This window comes from Crassostrea angulata, chromosome 8, assembly GCF_025612915.1.
Source record: "Crassostrea angulata isolate pt1a10 chromosome 8, ASM2561291v2, whole genome shotgun sequence".
Lineage (NCBI taxonomy): Eukaryota > Metazoa > Mollusca > Bivalvia > Ostreida > Ostreidae > Magallana > Magallana angulata.
Window position 1 is genome coordinate 38,455,255 of NC_069118.1, and position 5,947 is coordinate 38,461,201.

At 33.3% G+C, this 5,947-nt stretch overlaps 1 pseudogene; it reads left to right on the plus strand.

Annotated features, from left to right (window-relative positions):
• The first annotated feature begins 377 nt into the window (after positions 1 to 377).
• On the plus strand, positions 378 to 3,575 carry LOC128158374 (uncharacterized; annotated as a pseudogene).
• Positions 3,576 to 5,947: the final 2,372 nt, after the last annotated feature.

Below are 5,947 nucleotides of genomic sequence, written 5' to 3' on the forward strand. Positions count from 1 at the left end.
ACATCGCATTTTTTTAATTACGAAAGGATATGCAAAATGAACATAGATTAATCGCTAACAAACAAGCATAAAGAGAGACTGAGAACTAATATCTTCTTTCTTTCTTTTTTTTTTTTTACATCAAAATAAATTTTAAAAAAAATTCAATTTTTTCCCTTTATATGCGTTAATGAAAACGTTGATTCAGCAAGGGGTTCATCGTCGGATACCCACGGGTGATCGCGTCTTTTACTTATCACCCGTGGCCAAACCAGCCGAAATATCGCTGTAAAATATGCGAATTCGTTCATATTGAACAACCAATCAGAAACTCTGATAGTACATTTAGAAGTCTTCAGTTTTGAAAATACGTTTTGTTGTTAACTAAACATGCAACAATGGCGGCGCCCATGAAGACGTCTGGCGTTTGTAAGAAAAGTTTCCGGGAAAAGTCTTACAGGTCCTTAGCATCAAATATTAGCCAAGATCACTATGGAAATATTTTCAAAATACTGGGAATAGCTATGACTGGCGTTCTTTGCAATCAGTGTGTGAATAAACTGAACAAAATAAGGAAGTTAAATGATGGGGACATTGAGACGAAAGTTGTGTCGTTAACAGAAGAACGCGACAAACGTTTAGCGACACTCAAAGCAATGCCAGGCATTGATCAACAGTGTGTAAGTACGCCTAGAAGAGGGGAAAAAAGACCGTTAGTTATACAAACGCCGACACAAAGGTCAAGGCTCAAGAAAAGTTTATTTTGCACACCTACCCGTAAATGTAGTCCTGCACCTAAAGTCACACCAGAGAAAAGGGTTGTAACTCAAGTCACAAGGACAAAAGAACCACGAGAAGATTTCGATGTTAAGGTAAATATAGCGCACTTGGTTTACATTTTGCATATATATATATATATTATAATGCTATTGCAAAAATCAAATATTTTAAATATTATACAATATTGAGTACAAAAATGGTAGGAACTATGAAACAATTATTCTTCGTCTCCATGAAATTTTACTAGGAGTCATTTTGTACCATAATCATTTCGTAAAACTACTGACGTGTGACCAGGTCTCGCTGTGTACCATTTCTTGCCAGTACATTGTGACGTCATTTAATCAACAAACTGTCATATAAAATTATATACAAAAAATGACGTCACAAAGTACTGGCGAGAAACGGTACTTGGTGAGAACTGGTCGCACACCACGATACAACATTTTATTTCATAGTTTTTAAATTATGTACTGGCGAGCAGATTAGATTTTAGATTTTAAAAAATGTACTAGCGAGAAGCGGTACTTGGTGAGAACTGGTCGCACACCAGTCCACATATTCAACGTTTTATTTCATAGACTTTAAATTATAGCATAAAAAGCAGGAGATTTGATATCTATGACTATCAAACAAATTCAAATTGGTGAACTTTTTATCATTGTTATCTTGAGAAAATCAGATTATTAAAATTGACAAATAAATAAATAATAAAACATGTTCAATATCATGTTTTATATACCTGGTACATACATAATAGAATATCAAAAAAAAAATAAGCAATTATAAAATGCGCAATGATCATTGTGGCATCATATTATGACCTCTTGATCCTTGGCAAAGTTCACATGGATATGAACATATACCGGCATATGTACAGTACGTCTTGTAAAGATCAACAATTCATTTATTTATTTTTTGATAGATCACAGTCAAGTACCCTTATGGTAAACGCTCCAAGTATGTTAACACTGAACCTGAAAAATCGGCCTTGAAAGCTATGATGAACAGCAAGAAACCTGAAGCAATTATGAAACATTACAGGAAAAATGATAAATACAAGGATGCTATTGTGAATGTTGTGAAAAAAGAGATTCAGAAAGAAATTAATGTTCTTGTTAGTAGAAATGGAAATGTCTTCCAAAATCAAAGTTCAGAAAACCTTCTTAAATTTGATTGGACAGCTGTTTCTCATGAATTTCAAGCCAAAGCTCCTTACTTGCATACTATTCTATGTGTGGTGCGGCTAACCTGGATTTGAGAACCAAGAAAAAGTTGCCTGGTGTGATAGCCTCTGCAGCTATATTACTTTACACAAGATCCCAAGGACTTAATCAGCTGCAGTATATCTTAGGACTTATTGCAGACAAATGTGGAATGACCAAAGAGGTGATAGATTTTTAATGTTTGACATTATATTCATAAATGTAAAAATGGGACTGAAACTCAATACTTAAAATACAAGTCATTTGAATTATTACAAATTGAGTTGAACTTCCAAACAATATTATTTTGCTGAAACAGATACAAAACAAAATAGTACATGCACAGTACTGTAATTAAAAAGTTAAAATTTCAAGTTCAACACTCATGGATTGATTAAATTGTTTATCTTTTCAGGGTTTGAAAATACTTCATGATCTTGGTGTAGTTGTGTCGCCTACAAGCATAACGAAAAAGAAAAAACAACTTGTGAAACAGCAAGAAAAACAGATTATGGAAACAGTTTCAACATATGTAAATCACAGTTTCAACATATGTAAATCACGAACAAGAGTTTACAAGGAATGCTTCAGGACTGTCTCCTACTGCAGGGCTTGAAAGTGATACAGAAGTAACTTCGCTTGCTGCTTGTGGAGACAGTGAGACACAAGGCTTACCGTGCCATGCTGCTGTTGTTGAAAGTGAAGCAGACAAAACACAGTACCATACTGGTAGAATTGAAAGTAGTGCAGAAAAAAATTTGCTTTTTTCTGCTGCATGTGAAATTGATGATAAATCTGATACAGGAGATCATTCAGTTCAGAACATTATTTCAAAACCAAAGCCAATAGAAATTCTTGGGGATAATTTGGACGTCACGATCAGTCCAGCAAAGATGACCATGGAGAAACAGCGCAAGAGCTGACACTGGTTCCTAGTCATGGCCAAGCAAAAACGATTTACAGCAGAGGACTTGAATTTACCGTCTAATATGCTGAGAGAAAGAAATGTTGTTTAAATGTACCAACAAATAGTTGGATACCATCGCTGGTACAGACTGACAGCCTTTGTAAAAACATTGTTTTCCATGTATCTCACATCCTGCTGAAGTATATTGAATTTTTGAAACCTGCAAGTGCAAGCTTTCTAACTTATATTTCACATCCATACATGGAGAAGACAAAGGAGAAGTCTATTTTTCTCAATTGTGAACTAATTGAAGCCAGTGAGAATTCTTCTAAAGGTATAATTAAATGAGAAAAAATTAAATGTAATGGAAATTTTTCTATGTGCATATACATGTTTTAATATGACCGTGAGAGAACATTTCTTAAAATTAGATCTTCACACTCTCTAAGAAAATATTTTTCATTATCTTTTAAAGTTTAGGCACGATTACTATACTTCAAAGAATCCATCACCTAGCAGTTCCACATGTAGACAATGAAACGCCAGAAAGAATTATGTTCGGTGGAGACGTTCTGACGAATGAGAGAGCTTTTTCTGCGCAGGAGGCCATGCAGAATGTCCCATTTGAATTTGAGAGCCTTAGTGGATTAATTCACAGGCCAGAGGGATTGTACAGGGAAATGAACTTTCTGTTGGTATACTGAGCGTGGATGTTTCAAAAGTTGACAGTTCAAAAAGTATGAAGTTTATTTTTCACCTTGTTCACATGTAAGTTCTTCTTTTGTTTTCATTTGTGTTTGTGTTTTACTAACTGATTATTATTGTTGTGTGTTGATCTAGACTGGAAATCGTGTCTATACCTCCCCCTCCCTCTAGGAAAATTCTAACAAATTAAGTTCACATAGTAATGTTGATGAAAAATAGGGTTTAATGGCTTCTCCGTCCTTATAGACAACCCCCCCCCCCTCCCCAGAAAAATGGAATTATTTTTAGAGAAATCACTGGTCCATTGAGGACAGTTTTTATGTGTAAAAATAAGAAAATTTATTGATAAATTGTTATAACATAAACCAAGCCTTTATAACACATGTATTAATTCAAATTGATTTAAAATGTTATTTAAAAAAAAATGCAGTTTGTTTTAAAGACATTGCCATATTAGATATTGCTTTACTTTTCAAATGCATGATAATTTAATTTGGTCTAACATCATCTCTCAATTTTGTGGTATTGCTTTTGTGATAATATGTAGACAGACTTCAATGAATTTATCATTGGGTGGAGGGGTTGATTTTAAATCTACCGGGTATTTAACAGATGCCCATGAAATTGAGAGGGTTACTTTTTTGCTGTTTTTTTTTATGTTTACAATAAATTTTAATGTTTGTAATTCTAGATGAAGAGGAATAAGGTAAACTATACAATAATTTGCCATTAACTTTTATTTCTACAGAGCATTTACTAACTCTTCTACAAAGAAAAAACCTCATCAGATGTTGGGACAATTTACCAACTTCGCAATCTCATAAACAGAAGAGATGTTTCAGGACCTGATGAAGTAATCAATAAATTCAGTAATCATCACCAGTTCATTCATGACGTCACGGATGGGTACATTGTAGGAGCTTTCCTGGATACCATGGACATGGATGCCATCAGTTCAACACCTGTAGATGCACCTGTGTTTTCTATGATGAATGACCAAGAAAAAACTAATTGGGTTCTCCATGCCGCAAATAAACTGGTCGAATATTTAGGTTTTTTTAATTTTGGAACAATACACCATTTGCCAGAAAACTTACAGGCTTTGAATCAGAATGATTCCCAGATGGAAGCTATGAAAGACTTGTACGAGTGTCCTCTTTGTGCTAAAACATACTACAAATCTGGTTGGTTCAAGAAACATTTAGAAAAAAAAACATTGCTGGAAGTTTTGTAGTGTTGAAAATTTGGATGCAGATTCAAATCCTGTTTATTGCTTTCTTTTAATGTCTTTATTGTTAAGAGATACATGCAATGCTTATCAAATAGGTGATGGTGAAAGAATTGTACGCAATGCTTCTATGGAATGGCTGTATGCTTCTGCAGTAAAACACTCAAAATATAAAATTTGGATTTGGTGAATGATTACATACATAATTGCCATACTAGATACCAAAGAAAGCTTTGAGTATAAATGGAACATGACCGTTAACTTGAAAGGTGGAATTAAAAACAATATTCCGAATGATAATGGTACACAATATTAAATCTCAGTTAAACACACAAGGTGCAAACAAATCCTTTCAATCTGCAAGGCTAATTTGTATGACAACACAAGTAATAGATGGAATAAAAGATCAGTTAATGAAAAGTACTATAACTGTAAAATCAAGGAGTACGAGACCAACAGTTTACAAAACAGGTGATATTGTTACAATTGTGAAAGTATTGCGACAAAAAGGACAGATGAAAGATTTAAAATGGGAAAGTTTTTCAAATTTTTAGGAGCCATTGTATTCTATTAATAGTGAAGACTTGCACAACTGGATTAAAGCTCAAAAGAATGTTGCAAGTTTTCTTATGTAATTACAATATATAGATACATCTATGAGCATAATGAATTATGCTTTACATCATATTTTAGCCTTTAAGGTCTCATTTTTTATGTATTGACCAAGTATTTACACTTATCATATGCATTTTAGAGTGTCGGTAGCCAAATAGTATGACTGCTTCCTTAATATATCCAAATTAACCCTTGTTTTGACATGCATACTTTGGATCTACCTCAGATTGTGTATATTATATGATTAACATGTGTACGACCTAAGGATGTTTTTCTCATTTCACGGCAATATCAATAACAGGACATATAGTGAAGAAATGCTGTCTAATGCAACAAAATTTGAAATTTTTCCAAAGTGAAGATTCTTATTTTTTATTTTTGTTCTAAATATGTTCAATTAACTTGAATAATGTTTATTTTTTTTCTTCAATTTTGCTGCGGTAGAAAAATGAGCATTCTTCACTTAATGTCACCATACCTTTAAATGACATAGAAAACAACATCAGGAATATAATGAAATGATTTGTT